The sequence below is a fragment of the Haliotis asinina genome, chromosome 9 (genome assembly GCF_037392515.1).
Source record: "Haliotis asinina isolate JCU_RB_2024 chromosome 9, JCU_Hal_asi_v2, whole genome shotgun sequence".
NCBI lineage: Eukaryota > Metazoa > Mollusca > Gastropoda > Lepetellida > Haliotidae > Haliotis > Haliotis asinina.
In genome coordinates, this window is record NC_090288.1 from 64,697,279 (window position 1) to 64,715,982 (window position 18,704).

An 18,704-nucleotide genomic window follows, 5' to 3' on the forward strand; every position below is an offset into this window, starting at 1 on the left:
AAACTTCACATTTTATCAATGTGTCAAACAAAAATCCGATATCTCCTTCATTGGCAATATCTAATTTAGCTTGGGAATTTTCTATTACAAACAAAAGGACCAAATACTTTACATTTTATACCTTTTTGTAACAAGAGATCTGCATTCTTTCAGGTATCCGGGTGCAAAAACCTAACATCAGGTATCTGCTGTGCACCAAATTTCATTTAGGAAGATATTGTTTCTGGAATAGTTGAAACGAATAGACCTTTTTCCCATTCCTGGCAGATGTTTATGACTTTCAAGCTGAATGTTAAAGCAAAAAACAACCAATTTCTCTTGTATACTAGAAAAGTGTCTTTCCTGTGACAGTTCCATAAAAGCATGAAATAGTTAATGATCTGTGAAATCCTGAGAAATTGGAACTCTCTATCATTCTCACTACAACTTCTGGTTGAGAGTGATAAACATGTAGTGTTAGTTCAAGACAACATTTTCAAAGAAAATAAAGTTGAAAAGGTAAACATTTGCGAGTATTTTGTATCGGCGTCTTTTAAGTAACATCAATTAACAAAAGAAACAAACACCTTTCCAAACATATGTGTTTCTCTTTGCATTTGGAACCATAATTACAGCACAATGATGTTATCTGAAATTGGAAAGGGACTAGTCAGTATTTTTTGCTAAATTTACTTTTACAATTTGTCTTTCATATAACAGTCTTTTCTGTAACAGCTATTTTATTATTATCTTATGCTTAACAAAGAGGTCTGGTCTAGAAACTTTGAAAGCTTATATCCATTTTATAGATTGTTATTTGAAAGACAGTGTGTGACTGACGATATGCCAGCGTAATAACCATCAAAGCTTTGAACATCTAGTTTCCTAAATATAGTTAATGGGTGATAATCTAAAACAAAAAAAATCAGTGAAAAATTGATTTCTGTATCTTTTTCAGAACTGGCAAGATGGGTATGACAAATACAGCGATTAATTTTGTTGATTTATTTGTTACTTTGACAGATTACTGTCAACTTCTCGTCCGTTTCTTTCTGAGTTCCTGAAAGAAACGGATTTCAAGATGGTATGTAATATATACTTTAATTGTTGTTTATTTAAAGCACAATGTCTATCGTTTTTTTACATCAGAATTAAATTCTTCTTTGTCTTCCATCAACTCACTCTGAAATATCTGTCCAGTAACGCTAACATGCCTTCAGGGTAACAAAGTTCTAAAATATAGACTATATATTATGCACTGCGAGTATGGTAAAAACAAAACTTTTAGAAACTGATATGAACCTAGCTTATCACCAATGCCATTGATGTGTTCTTGTCCTAACTTAAATATACAATCGAATTATCTTCTCTGTAACAAGCGTGTCATTGTTAGTCACCTCATTTGGAGATATGGATATAACATGTAACACTTACTATACTTCTGGGGGTAACGCGCAAAGAACTCTTTCTTTCATTACAGATAGAGCAAAGACGTTTGTTTAATTAAATTTAAATTCAAATCTATTTGACATATTTTCGTTCCAATAACATAGAGTGTCTTTGGAATAACGATAGTAAATTACTGTCTTTGGTATAACAGGACAAGAAAGTAAATGTTTTATGATCTAAGGAGTAAGACGTTGTCAGAAATCAATCAAAAGTATCATAACATTCTCTTCAAATCACCTTCAGTGCAATAATTATGAGAGACAGTTGAGGGGATACCCAAGAGTATTGAAAAGTACTAACATATTTCAAATTTCCATCTGTCACAGTGTAGAACAGGTTTATTCCATAAACATATAATCATAGAACTGAATGTTTAAGTCTGTGTAACAAAATAACAAGTAAGGTAGAATATACAATGTAATATCTTTGTGTATCAATGCATTTTTAAGAACAATATTCATAAATATTACTGTTGTTACAGGAAAGACGTTGTGGCTTCGTCCTAATTAGTTTAATTAGTCTTCATGACAATACTGAACTTAAATAAGCCTCAAATATTATTGATATATGAACCTTAACAATGTAGCTTGTCATTTGTGAAAATAGAGATTGATTATTTTGTATTTGAATTATGTTGTCTTTTGTACACCAAACAGCTGCAACTTTTGAGAATGACTCAGATATGTTTAGACTTTCACTTTTTGTATTATAACAAACCTGGACGTAGTTATACTGTATATGAAAACCAGCTTCCTCATTGGAACCACAATGGGAAAATGTGACTATCACCAAACATTTGCAAAACTACAATTTTACAAGAAATTTCAAATGGTAAAGTAATGTATACTATAAATAGCTAAATACAGACATACTTATGAACTTGTTTTAGGCATCAACAACCTTCTGAAGATGGAGTCGTTTTAAAGAAGAGTGCATTGCAATGAATAGCATGAAATGATCTACCTGTAATTACACCTTCACAGAGTGAATATTGCTGACTGGCATTGAAGGAACATATACGCATGAATTATCACCTTTGAGACCAACATTATACATATTACACACACACACACACACACACACACACACACATATATATATATATATATATATATATATATATATATATATATATATATAATGTTGGTCTCAAAGGTGAATCAGACAGATAATTCATATATATCGTAGACCTTCTTGACCCGTGAAGATCCAGGGGTAGAATAGACCTTCAGCAAGCCATGCTTGTCGTAAGAGGCAACTAACGGGAATCGGGTGGTCAGGCTCGCTGACATGTCATCGGTTCCCATTTGCGCAGATCGATGCTCATGTTGTTGATCACTGGATTGTCTGGTCCAGACGATTATTTCCCGACCGCAGCCATATAGCTGAAATATTGCTGAGTGCGGCGTAAAACTAAACTCACTCACTCGTAGACCTCCATATGAAGGTGAATGCATCGGCGATTTTGAAGGCATCAATTATGTAACTGATCAATGCTTATTGTCCAGTTGTCTCCAGCACTATGCCTGTTCCCCTGGGTATTGTAATCTGGTTTCAGATCCCAGGGTCTGCGCCATTTCCGACTGTCCTCCCACAACAGTTGACATGATAAAACTGATATAAAGGTCACACACATGCACACAAATACACACAATCATACACTCGCACATTCACAATCACACTTTCACATAACTACACACTCACACAAGGTACGAAATTACCACTAGCCCGGGAGCACAATGCTAGGTAAAACTTTCCCGGGCTAGTAAAAATAAACTCACGGGCCAAAGAAACTATACCGATATAAATATGTCTCTGGGAAAATATAGCAAGAAGAAATGTCAAAAGTTGTGTAATTCAACCACTCGTTTTTCAAAGGATATTCATAAAAGTTACAGCATTTGAGGTTGATATTAGAAATGTACAGAGCTTTAAATGAAGAAGGTGAGATCTGTAAGTTTGCAGGTTGTTGAGAGACTTATTGGGGCTTGTTGAAATGATCAGATCAAATCAGACCAGATCAGAGGAGTCATTATCAGACATAGTTCAATGTCAGTAACGGGTATGTCCTCCACATGCATCGATGCATGCTTGAACACGACGTCTAACAGAGTTAATCAATCGCCGAATAACGTTGTTTTCAATGACCTGCCACTCCGCTATTCATGCATTTACCAAGTCTTGACGGTTTGCAGGTGGTGGGTTATGTGAACGAATTTGTCTGTCTAGGTGATCCCACAAGTGTTCAATCGGCGAGAGGTCTGGGGATCGAACTGGCCATGGCAGTCCACGTTATTATGCTGGAGAAAGTCCTGTACAATCCTGGCTCTATGGGGCCTGGCGGTATCTTGCTGAAACATGACACTCCGATGCTGCTGTAAGAATGGCACCACAACAGGACGCAAAACTTGATCAATGTAAGGCTGGGCCGTTAAGTTTGCATCGAAAAGTACCAGCTGTGTCGCCAAAGCTCTGCATATGCCGCCCCAGACCACCCAGACCACCCAGACCCCCACCCACGCACGGACAAGCCCACGGACAAGTAAGATACCATTATCTAATTGCCCGAAATGAAAACTGACTTGTCCCGGGCGTCGGGCGATGGGATTTTTAACCCAAGTGACCAAGTGTCCTGAATGACTGACCGAAAGCTTAACTGGACTGTCACTGTTTGAATAGTTATAAACCTGAAATGTGTACGGAATCATCTGGTCCTAACAATTTGTAACGTTAATGTTTCACTTTGAACTTTATGAAAGGAATGATATAAGTAACTACTTTTGAAAGTTTTGTATCTTTGTTTAATTTGGCTAGTAAATTTTCACGCGGGCTAGTAACTTTAAAAACTTCCTAGCCCGGTATATTAGTGATCCTGAAAAAACTATTTCATACATTGCACTCACACGTGACATTACCAAAACGAATCTAATCGTCTATTTTCCTTAATGCCACATCTGTCAAATAAGATTAGTGGTGTACCCTTGTTTATTTCAGGAGGTATTACCAGCCTTTTCACATCTATGTGATGCAAAGACTCTAAACACTTAAGCCTCTGTACACATATTAGGATTTAAATACCGGTATATGTGATTGTATATATTCAGCAATTGTAGCTAGATGTGCTGTACACCATTAGGTGTCTTTTGTAGCTGTGAAGAACATGATTAGGTGTCTTTTGTAGCTGTGAAGAACATCATTATGTCTGTTGTAGCTGTGATGTACGTCATTAGGTGTCTGTTGTAACTGTGTTTTACATCATTAGGTGTCTGTTGTAGCTGTGAAGAACATCATTATGTCTGTTGTAGCTGTGATGTACATCATTAGGTGTCTGTTGTAGCTGTCTTTTACATCATTAGGTGTCTGCTGTAGCTGTGATGAACATTATCAGATGTCTAGATCTGTTGTAGGTGTGATGTAGATCATTAGGTGTCTGTTGTAGCTGTGTTGTACATCGTTAGGTGGCCGATGTAGCTGTGTTGTACATCACTAGGCGTCTGTTGTAGCGGTAATGTACGTCATTAGGTGTCTGCTGTAACTGTGTTGTACATCGATAGTTGTCTGATATTTCTAAACCTGGTTCATGTAAAGCCTTTGTGTGGTAAAATACTCCCCTCAACACTTTGTTTTATACAGCATTGTCTAACAAAGTATTGCACCTTTCGACCTCTCGTCACGATATGGACGAGATATTGCCGATGTGACGTTAATTATCAACTCACTCTCTCTCACCTTTCGACCTCTCGTCACGATATGGACGAGATATTGCCGATGTGACGTTAATTATTAACTCACCCCCTCACTCACCTTTCGACCTCAGATAATGAAAATATATTCATATTACAAATGTATATTTTACAGTGAGTGAGTTTAGTTTTACGCCGCACACAGCAATATTTCAACTATATGGCGGCGGTCTGGAAATAATCTAGTTTTGCCCAGACAATGCAGTGATCAACAGCATGAACATCGATCTGCGCAATTGGGAACCGATCACATGTGTCAACCAAGTCAGCAAGCCTGACCACCCGATCCGGTTAATCGCCTTTTACGACAAGCACAGTCGCCTTGTATGGCAAGCATGGGTTGCTGAAGGCCTGTTCTACCCCGGACCTTCACGGGTCGAACGTTATACAATAAATTAGTTGTAAAGCAGTAATAGATCAGCAAGCCTCGGAATGTTCTCTCTTATACCAACTCGTGGTGATATATTTGATTTCAAAAGACACACGGTTGAGATGAGGTTCTCTCTCTCTCTCTCTCTCTCTCTCTCTCTCTCTCTCTCTCAGCATACTCTCAAAGCTGGAGAAACGTTTTTGAGATTGGAGACTATTTTCTTGTCAAAGGGAGATGACTCTGTCAAGCTTACTCCTCTATACACCCACATGTTCACCAGTCATCGGAAACACGTTCAGCTCTTAACATTTTATTTGCGCATCTTCACCTCGTAAAGATGTTGGTCACAATTCAGGTCATATGTGAAATCATTCTCTTCCGACAGTAGTTATTCCAGTCCTGCCTTCCCACGTATAAGGAAGAGAATGGCATGAAATATGCAATGAAAATTTTACGATAAAGTTGAACTAAACACTTGAAGTGACACTACTTGTGCATGTCACCAAGCCTGTACACATGTATATCAACCCACACACTCATTGACATTCTAGCCCCTCCTTGTCTATATCAACCCTACATCTCTGTTTCAACCGTCCCACTCACTACCATTCAACCCCTACTTGTCTGACCTGTGAAGATCCAGGTTAGAACTGACCTTCAGTATCCTATATTTGTCGTAAGAGGCGACCAACGGGATCAGGTGGTCAGGTTCGCTGATTGGGATTACACATGTCATCTGCTCCAAAATGCTTAGATCGATGTTCATGCTGTTGATCAATGAATTGTTGGTCCAGATTCGATTATTTACAGACTGCTGCCGAATAGCTGGAATATTGCTGAGTGCGGCGTAAAACTAAACTCACTCACTCACTACTCGTCTTTATCATCCCTCTCACTCACTGTCATCCACCAATACTAACCCCCCTCCCCCCCTTCCACGCATCGTCCCTAACCTTGTACCTCTCAATGTTCATATGTCTTCCATTAGGACAGGACATCCTTAAATTCATACTGAGCTTTCACACACCGTTATCAGTATGACAATATTGTTTGCACGGTTGCTAAAGCAACAGATCCCTTTTCTCCAGATTTAGTTATTCCGACATGAATGACCATTATGTCTGTAAGCGGAGAAAACATCCATCCTGGCTATAAAAGAAACGTATTAAATGGCGTGATAAATATAGCCCCACTGTTAGTAACCGTGACAACGGGTTTCTTTTATTCTAAGCGAGGCATAGGCATAGGGAAGTCTTACCTATGGCCAGAACTGACGAAATACTCGTAGGTCTTCTCACTGAATCCGACATTTGTGACAGATTAAAAAAAATACACTCTGTCACCAAGACAGCAATTCCGTTAAACTTCAGTTTGAGATTGGTGAGCTACGTGGACTTGTTGATGTCATGGCCGTCTTCGTCATCGTCATCGTCGGTACGAAATGCTTCAGTACTTTTAGGCCAGGGTCTACTTACTTAGGCCCTTGGATCTTACTTAGAAGATACTTTCTCAATGAATTTACCCTATTAATCCGTTACAATTAATTCATCTGTATTCAGAAATAGACACGCTTTCCTGGAAACGCCCACATATACAAATTACTGGCTGACGTTACTGAGACCATCAGACTCGTGCAGTTGCAGGTCACTGATTGTTGCGGAATCCCACCATGATGTTATAGCTTTATAACAAGTGTCAGAGTATTTAGGAATATGAACTGATACTATCATGCTCTTAACTGCGGTTATAAGTTACAAAAATATAACATTAGAACATTGGAACTATCAAAACTGCACAGAATAGTTTTGAACCAAACCCCCACAGTCGATACCTGTCATTCCAGGAACCCCTACAGCCGATTCACGTCATTCCAGGAATCCCTCACAGTCGATACCTGTCATTCCATGAATCCCCACAGTCAGTACCCGTTATGGCAAAACCCTCACAGTCGATACACGTCACTGCAGAAACCCTCACAGTCCATACCCTCAGAATAGCCGTTAGGAACCCTGATTGTCTGCAAACGTATTACCCCATAAAACCCGACAGTCAGAATACCCGTTAATTCAGAAATCTTGATTGTCAGCGAACCCGTTACTCCAGAAATCCGATAATCTGAATACCCGTTGGTTCAGAAATCTCGATTGTCTGATTACCTGCTACTCCTGAGACCTCGATTGTCAGAATACACTTTACCTCAGAAATCCGATAGTATTAATAGCTGTTACACATGAAACCTGATAGGTAATATCCGTTATTCCAGAAACCTCGATTGTCAGAACACCCGTCAATACAGAAACCCGATAATCAGAAGATCCGTTACTCCAGAAACCTTTAATATGTCAGCATACCCGTTACTCAGGAAACCTGATAGTTTGAATACCCGTTACTCCAGTAACCTTGATTGTCAGAAAACCCGTTATTCCGGAAACCTGATAGTCAATACCCGTTACTCCAGAAACCTCAATTTTTAGAATACTTGTTACTCTAGAAACATTGACTATTCAGCATACCCGCTAGTCCAGAAACCCGATAGTCTGAATACCCATTACTCCGGAAACCGATTGATATGGCGTTTGTCCAGAAACCCGAAACTGTGAATACCCGTTACTATAGAAACCTCGATTCTCTGAACATCCGTTACTCCAGAAACCCGACAGTCTGAATACCCGTTACTTCGGACACCCTATAGTCGATCCCTGTTACTGCAGAGAGTGACTGTGGAATGGTTGCTTAGTTGAGATGTTTATATGTAGTCATGACACTCGAGACAGAGCAGAACTCGTCTCGTCCCCCGCAGACAGCACTAAACTCGTCTCGTCACATCAGACAGAGTTAGCCTAGGTGCGTCTCACCACACACCGTGACGATGAAGAAAGGTTACACACCTGACTACTAAATACGTCCTGTGGAAAGGATTCAATTTTTGAATCACTCGAGTGATTTCGAACTTCAGCACAATTACTATCATGTATGTTTTTACCGCTCGCCTGTCATCGATTATCAAAAAACAAATATTTAGTCATACAGTGCCAGGTGAGGTGAACCCGCTTTATAACGCCATTGATTCCAGTATACATGCATGCCTCACGTGGAGTCCAAGGCCGACCTCCCCTCTCCATCCTTAGCAACCACAGCATCTGTGAAGACAACTTGTGGTTATCTACCTACGACCAGTGTACATATAGTCCGGAGCATGAGGTCTTCAGTAGAGATCACTCTCTCCAGTTTTAGAGACGACTGCACCTGACTGGAAACCGTAATTGTAAGGATTGGAGTGAGTTAGGATTTCTGTCTGCCTGCAATTTAAAAGCTGTCCTTGGCGTACAGTTTTAGAGAAAACAGCAACCGATCAGTCGGTGGGATTATTTTTCACAATAAGGGAGATTGATCTCCACTATATGCATGGTGCATGATAATACAGGCACAACAATGTTTCTGTCATACCGTGGATATACTTTGGGTACTGAGAGTGGATATACTGGGGTACCGAGATATACATGGGTATTGAGAGTGGAGTGAGTGCTGAAAGTGGATCTACACAGGTACTGAGAGAGGACATTCAAGGATACTGAGAGCGGATATACAGGATGTGAGTGGATATACATGGGTAATGAGAGTGGATACACAAGGGTACTAAGAGTGGATATACAATGGCAGTGAGAGCGGATGTACAGGGACATTGAGAATGGATATACAGGGTGAGAGCGGCATAGGTACTGGGAGCGGATATAGTTGGTACTGAAAGTGGATATACAAGGGTACTAAGAGTGGATATACAGGGGTACTGACAGTGGATATAGTGGGTACTGACAGTGGATATATAAGGGTACTGAGAGCGGATATATAAGGGTCCTGAGAGTGGATATGCAGGGGTACTGAGTGTGGATATTCAAGGGTACTGAGAGTGGATAGAGAGGGGGTGAGTGAGTGAGTGAGTTTAGTTTTACGCCGCACTCAGCAATATTACAGATATATGGCGGCGGTCTGTAAATAATCGAGTCTGGACCAGACAATCCAGTGATCAACAACATGAGCATCGATCTGCGCAATTGGGAACCGATGACATGCGTCAACCAAGTCAGCGAGCCTGACCACCCGATCCCGTTAGTCGCCTCTTACGACAAGCTGAGTCGCCTTTTATGGCAAGCATGGGTTGCTGAAGGCCTATTCTACCCCGGGACCTTCACGGGTCAGAGAGGGGGTACTGAGAGTAGACACACCATAGTCTTCGATTAATCTTGAAACATGCCTTATGGCCTAGCGATGCATGCATGCATACATACATACATACATACATACATACATACATACATACATACATACATACATACATACATACATACATACATACATACATACATACATACATACATACATACATGCTACGACACTTTTATGGGCAAAACTATATTTATCAGAGTATGACGTCACACCCTTGACATCGTTAAGGATGGCGGTGTGACATTACCGCGAATATCACCATTAGATCATTAACATTGCATGCTCGTAGTCGTATAATGTTGAACGGTTTCAAGACGTATGTCAAGCTCATTATCTGCTTAAGTCTGAGCGGGATTTGTCACGGCATTTAACGTTCCAAGTAATTCGTGGGATACTCTAACTCACTCACTCATTCACCACGTGGGACATGGGTAAACTCACCCACAATGTTCATATACTTAAATCACACTCACTCACTCACCACGTGGGAACACTCACTCACTCACTACTTGGGACATGGGTTAACTCACCCACAATGTTCATTTACTTAAATCACACTCACTCACTCACTCACTCACTACGTGGGACATGGGTAAGCGTATCCACAATGTTCATTTACTTTAATCACACTCACTCACTCACTCACTCACTACGTGGGACATGGGTAAGCGTATCCACAATGTTCATTTACTTTAATCACACTCACTCACTCGCCCATTCATTCGCTCATTCACTTTCTAAACATCGGATATAGACAAACGCAAGTGATAAACTGAAAGGTTAATAGTTTGAGAGACAGAGGTTACCTGGTACAGACGGTATCGACGAGGGGTAAGAGGCGTTCAACTGTAAACAGATCCCAGTGTATAATATATTGACAGGACTTCCTACCTGGGTATGAAAGTGTCACTGATGGTGACAGTTACGGCTGTGGTTTATGACATCGAGGTGACCTCGGATTCACCCTAGCAATGTCTCCGGATGGGGGACATCACGGCCGTTGCAGGCTGTAAACAAAGCCTTGACAGCCCGAGAGGCTGAAGTCTGACAGAGATAGACCAGCGTGAGCTGGAATGGTACGGCCAACATGAAGTGTACAGATTGATTTGCTCTTTGTTACCACCCTGCATATTTCAATAAATTAAACCGAAATCAAAACAAAAAACTGGTAGTCCCAGTCAACCCAACGCAATTACTACCTGACAGTGTCTGCACATTCTACACCACGTTTTATCTTTATATTCTACACATACGACCATGTTCTACCTGCATATTCTACACATACGACCATGTTCTACCTGCATATTCTACGCCGATGACCATGTTCTACTTGTATCTTCTACACCGACGACCATGTTCTACTTGCATATTCTACACCGACGACCATGTTCTACCTGTATATTCTACACCGACGACCATGTTCTACTTGTATATTCTACACTGACGACCATGTTCTACCTGTATATTCTACACCGACGACCATGTTCTACCTGCATATTCTACACCGACGACCATGTTCTACTTGTATATTCTACACCGACGACCATGTTCTACCTGCATATTCTACACATACGACCATGTTCTACCTGCATATTCTACACCGACGACCATGTTCTACCTGCATATTCTACACCGATCAGCATGTTCTACTTGCAAATTCTACACCGACGACCATGTCCTACTTGTATATTCTACACCGACGACCATGCTCTACTTGTATATTCTACACCGAAGACCATGTTCTACTTGTATATTCTACACCGACGACCATGTTCTACTTGTATATTCTACACCGACGACCATGCTCTATCTTTATGTTCTACACCGACTTCTAATTCTGGGCTCCATATGTCCGATAGCATCGCAGACCCATGATAAGAGTGACCTATATCATTTTCACATATTCATTTTCATGGCATACGTTATAATATCGACCTGCACAAACGTGTACATGGGTGTGGAATATGATAGGAATTACTCATATTTGCATATTCTCTTGTGGAACATACAGCAAGAAACCAGTTAATCATATTCTCGTCGCCCAGGAGATTTGACTCACACCAGACAATCTTTCTTACATAAATCTTTCAGAACTATTAATTTCATTGATATTTATTATTGGACCTTTTATCAGTGAGTGTATGGGATGTAATGTAACACTGACCAAACAACGGCCCGATCTGATTATTGATGAAAGTCTCACTGGAAGGAATTACTCAACAGGGAAACACAGATGACGACTCGTCCTGGTTCACGTCGAGAAATGCATACTGGCTTAGTATGTCGCAATAGGTAGCATTATGTTTTTTTGTGATGTTTGTTCAACAGCGTACATAGACAGGAGAACACAATGACTATTCTTACTTTTCAGTATTTTACCAAATAATTACTTAGTTACCCTTTTGTGACTGTGACGCTATGGTGCTAGTGGGACGGTTACAATTTTATAAGCAAGGATGGAAAGGAGCTAATCCTTTAAAAGATTCTTTTCTTTAATTATTTACATTAAAGCGAGAAGCTGGTAGAAAGTGTACTAGAATGGTATCCCTGGAAGGTTTATTGGACTGCACCAGTCGGGACACCCTTAACCACGCACTACAACGCACCGCATTAACAAACAAGGGGACGTCATATACCGTAGCCTCAGGCCTTTTAAACTTTCGATTCGTTAATCCGGGTGTTACGGGGATCAATACAGGGATCAATAATGGGGATTAACATTGAGCATAAATACTTGCAGTCCATAAGGAGGGATTAAAGGCTGGTAGAGTGTCGCTGTTTATCGCTGTTACAGCGGGTGGGGTGGGGTGGGGAGATTGCCTCTGTCGGTACGTGAGCTCTGCAAGTATATACAGTCCTCACTACCTCGCCCTGACGACGTACGTAGCAGGTGAAACAGGGCAAGTTCTGCGTTGAGGACAAATACGTTCCTTGTTCTACATGTCGCTCTAGACCTGATTGTGATCAACATTAATGTCAAGAAAATCGCACAATCATGTCACTTGCTTTGTAAATATGACTCCTGATTAACGTGGAGTCAAAGTCAAATCTTGATATTTCCTATAAAAATTATGTAGACCCAACCGAAGCATATTTTAACTATTTCCTCATCACGTGATGTGTATCGGCGGCGTGGTTGCAGTGGACTTTTCTACTAATATTTCCTAAAGCACGACTTCTTACAATCATTTACCATTCATCGTCACACACACACACACACACACACACACACACACACACACACAGAGAGAGAGAGAGAGAGAGAGAGAGAGAGAGAGAGAGAGAGAGAGAGTAGAACAGTCAGATCTCATACATAAGGTTTTACGGAAGTTTTAGTCAATGTTGGGTATCGAACTAGGGTCTTCTTCGTGACGAGCGATTGCTTTTACCACTATATAATGCATACAACCATGCACTGATAGCAACACATGCATTTTACTTTAATCTCTTCGTGGGTTCGGATACAGCTGCCAGACAGGTTTGTTTGTCTGACAACGGTGCAACTGTAAACCTGTTGTTTACCTATGTACGTCATCACGAGGGGATGTCACTGAAAACAATAAATACGGCAACTATTGTTTTCGAAAGTTGAAATTTAGATCGAACAATGGCAGTCACATGTTCCCCTTAAAAGTAATGAATGTCATAAAAAGGTAATTGTTTGTTTGTTTAATTTTGAATAATAATATGAAAAATGGAATGTATTGACATATCGTATAAGATGGCAATAAAAGAACATGAAAGGTTATGTACGCCAAGGAACACAGCAGGGTATTGAACAGTAAACAGTGGGTGTGATGTGCTGGTTGTTCCCGTGCTACAGCTAGTGCGGGCGTTAAATGAGAAAAGGTCCCATTAAATCCGTGGCGTATAGGGTTGAATATGAACATTAGGAACGTGGATTAAAGATCACAAGTTAAATCATGGGGAAATCAGCGATTTAAACATAGAGTCAGTATCCCGACGCCACAAAAGGGAGGTAATCCAATGAAAACCTGCAGCAACACTGACTGCTTAGATATAAATCATTGTTTGTAATCCAAATTAAAGAAAACTTGCACCAAAGCCGAGCCTCTAACAGAAGGAAGGTGTTGTTGAAGCTGAACAGGAAATATGGGTGGGTGGAAGGGGCCCATTCATGAAGTAGATGCTCTGGGCCTGGGGTCTGTACGAGACAACAGCATTGCTGACATAACCATCCTGGAGATGCATGTGTAAAATGTCTGCATTGTGGGCCCTGCAACACACACACACTCTAATCACGGCATGATTGAAAGAGGTGCGAATCAGTGAAATGGTTGTTCATTTTTCATTATGAAATCTGTAAAGGAAAGATCATAATCCAATTTCAATAATCTCCACTTCAGATCTACGAGATCACAGATATGGAAGGGCTTGCAGACAAGCAATGTGACAGATAACCGAGAGAGGCAAGGAAAAAAGAACACATGTAGGATGTGTCATGAGATACATGTCTGACGATGTGGACTGGTAGTAGGTAGGACACGAAATAATGTGCAATCACAGTGATGCGTTCATTGCTCGGCATGAAGGCGTGGGTTCGAATCTCAAACTGAATGGGGTGGATGAAAACTAGTTGAAATGTCCCTCACCCATATGATACGGATATATTACCCAAAGAATGCGTGACGCTGACTGTATCATGTTATGGACTGTTTCATGACATGTTGCGTACTGCGGTATTTGATCCTAGTTTGACAAACAACCTCGCTTTATGGTACCAAAATATGCCCCATCTGCAAAGTAATAGCCTAAAAGATTATATTTATTTGAAGAGGCGCATGTGTGAATCGGCGGTGATCAGCCGGCAGTGCTGTGGTACAGATGTGGCCGGTATATCTGCAGCTTTACTACGTGCTTCTGCCGATCAGCTGATCCTCGCGTGTAGTACGCCGGGGTGACCGAGTTTCCCACAAGTGGTACACGGTCACACGCTCACTCTAACACCAAGACAGCCCTACAAACAGCTGAAAACATTGTCATAATTTGCAGTCGCGTGTAGGAACGTGTGGACCATTACTCACATGTGGATGACCCAGAGAATTTTGAGTAGCTACAAGTACCACAGGAACAAAGTCTTCCTACATAATGATGTAGAATGGTGCAGGTAGCCTTGAATGTTTTTTGCTCAAAGCTGGCGTCCATATAGAGAGATAACCTGATGTCAGGCATTCGGAACAAGTGGGAATAGAGGGTATTTTTATCTTTCATTTAAACGCTTTATCCTAATTATCTATATTATTATTCATGTTCATAATTTATTACAAAGTTTGCTACGAGACAGTAAATGTAAGCTGTAGCATTCACATCCTTCCCTACGCAGAGACTCATAAATGGAAATCGAAATAGGGATGCTGGCTAAAAATAGAATCGCCAAAATTAACTGGGACAAAAATACCCATCTACACATGAAAGGAAGTCGCAGCGCACGCACAGCGAGGAAAACGACAATGCATCTAAACTGTTAAACTTGTCGGAGACATACGACATACACGAACGTTCTTAAATGGTCTACGTGAACACGCCCAGCAACCAGTTTCAACCGGAATTAATCATGTGGTCACCAGTGACAAAACCGTTATAACCGGTTTACATCGATTAAACTGCAGATGACATTCTTTTTTATTCAAATATATTCGAATTGAAACAAAAGAAAAATACAATGTCTTTCAAAATTGTGGTTAATGATTGAAATTCCAATAGCTGGCTAAATGTGTGTGTAAAGATAACAGGTTAGACTATAAACAGCTAGTCTCTGAAATGAACGTATTTTAAATAAAATGAAATGAACATATTTTAAATAAAATAAATAAAATAGTAAATACAATAAATAGGTACGCAGAGACTTCATTTCCTAAAAGACTTGCCATATTCTAGATTTTTTGTATGGGCCGGATTGGGTACATTTGTTTCAGGGTCTGACAGACACGCGGCAGATGGTCTGCTGCCTCTTGCCTCTATACTGAGTTGATGATTGAGCTGGTCTACCGCCGGTTCCAACAACGTAGCCGTTACATCACGGTTTGTGAAACACGAGGACATCCAAAAGTGATCTTGCAATTGTCCCTTCGCCAGTGTGGTGACGCTCATTAGTACTCTGGTGATGTAAAACCACTAACAATAATAAGCATCAATCGAGATTCGAGTCGACTGGTTGACACTGGCCATGACTCTTCAGTGCGCACAGGTTGGGTAGCCAAATAGGAAAAGCGTCCTCTTGTCATGCTCTTGTCATGATTTCCCACATGGATACAGTGTGTGCAGCCCATATCTGGTGTCGTTCGCCGTCACGTTGATGGAATAGTGGTAGAAGAGGCGTAAAACAATAGTCACTCTCTCAGTGCGAACCACAGGCGATCAATGCATAGGTTATGCCCCTATAAGAACAAGGTAATTCACCCGCCATGTTGGATACTTCGATAAACTTCGATTCTCACAAATTTCTCGCTTGCCATGGATAAACATGGATATAATCCGCGACGTAAGTATTCCCTTCTGCTCAACAACTATGGCTCTCCTTCATGAAAACCTTTTATTTTGCCTTATTACGCCGTTTTGGCCGCTTATTGACCAGTATCGCATTTCTGTAAGACGGAAGTTTCCCTTATGAGAAGAGATTTTCCAGTGCCAGTCTGTCCTAAAACAACTACATTTAGACCTTTTCTCATCAATTCACATACAAGCGTCTGTTCAGCGTTTAAAGAATATATTTCCAAGTATAGGACATCGATAAGTACCTTGAAAATTTAACGTGGTGACATTTTCAACCTTGGCATGTGCGTTGTGTTGTGATCGTAATGTGGACCAATCAGAGAGCTCGGTTGCATTCGGTGCGGAGTCCCCGATCGAGTAACGTAAACTTTCGTCATCATATTTCAGGATAATAACACATGATGAAGTGATCTGATAATATGAATTCAAACATTAAACAGAAATCTGAAATAAACAGATTATTCTTTTCTTGCATTGGTATTATTTTTTTTCAATTTTTATACACGTTTTGCTTTAATCATACGAAGTAAATTAGTATATTTTTGTGGGCAGGCAAGTTTTGGTCTGGACTGGCAAGTTGTGCTGGTGGTGGTGATGACTTGTATGGAGCATCATGTACAAAGTAAGTGCTCTGATGAAAGAGGATGACGCACCGTTTGGACTTCTCCCCAGATTATAGTGGATACTATACCGTTCAGGTTTTGCCCCTGATCACAGAGGATGATACACCGTTCAGACTTCAATCCTGATGACAGAGGATAACACAAAGTTCAGGCTTCACCCTGGATTACAGAGGATGATACACAGTTCAGGCTTCACCCCTGATGACAAGGGATGATACACAGTTCAGGCTTCACCCTGGATTACAGAGGATGATACACAGTTCAGGCTTCACCTCTGATGACAGAGGATGATACACAGTTCAGGCTTCACCTCTGATGACAGAAGATGATACACAGTTCAGGTTTCACCCCAGATGACCGAGGATGATACACCGTTCAGACTTCAACCTCTGATGACAGAGGATAACACAAATTAAGTTCAGGCTTCACCCTGGAGTACAGAGGATGATACACAGTTCAGGCTTCACCCCTGATGACAAGGGATGATACACAGTTCAGGCTTCACCCTGGATTACAGAGGATGATACACAGTTCAGGCTTCACCCCTGATGACAGAGGATGATACACAGTTCAGGTTTCACCCCAGATGTCAGAGGATGATACAAAGTTCAGGCTTCAACCTGGATTACATAGGATGATACACAGTTCAGGCTTCACCCCTGATGACAGAGGATGATATACAGTTCAGGCTTCACCCCCGATGACAGAGGATGATGCACAGTTCAGGTTTCACCCCTGATGACCGAGGATGATACACAGTTCAGGTTTCACCCCAGATGTCAGAGGATGATACACAGTTCAGGCTTCACCCTGGATTACAGAGGATGATACACAGTTCAGGCTTCACCCCTGATGACAGAGGATGATATACAGTTCAGGCTTCACCCCCGATGACAGAGGATGATGCACAGTTCAGGTTTCACCCCTGATGACTGAGGATGATACACAGTTCAGGTTTCACCCCAGATGTCAGAGGATGATACACAGTTCAGGCTTCACCCTGGATTACAGAGGATGATACACAGTTCAGGCTTCACCCCTGATGACAGAGGATGATATACAGTTCAGGCTTCATCTCTGATGACAGAGGATGATACACAGTTCAGGCTGCACCCCTGATGACCGAGGATGGCACACAGTTCAGGTTTCACCCCAGATGTCAGAGGATGATGCACAGTTCAGGCTTCATCCCTCCTGACAAGGGATGATACACAGTTCAGGCTTCACCTCTGATGACAGAGGATGGTACACAGTTCAGGTCTCATCTCTGATGACTGAGGATGATGCACACTTCAGGCTTCACCCCTGATTACAGAGGATGGCACACAGTTCAGGTTTCACCCCTGATTACAGAGGATGGCACACAATTCAGGCTTCATCTGTGATGAGAGAGGATGATACAAAGTTCAGGCCTCACCCCTGATCACAGAGGATGGCACAAAGTTCAGGTTTCACCCCTGGTGACAGAGGATGATACAGAGGATGGCACACAGTTCAGGCTTCACCCCTGTTGACAGAGGAAGGCACACAGATCAGGTTTCACCCCTGATGACAAAGGATGATGTACAGTTGAGACTTCACATCTGATGACAGAGGATCATACAAAGTTCAGGCCTCACCCCTCTGATAACAATGGATGGACGGTCTCTGGCCAATGACCACTGCTGTTGTCATGCTTCATTTTCGGGTATCCAGGACAAATATAGCAGCTGCTACAATCAACATGCTGTCACCTGGTTGCACTCTGTAAGAAATGGGTCATGGCAGAGCATATCCCTGCTTCGTGGTGCAGGACGTCTGATT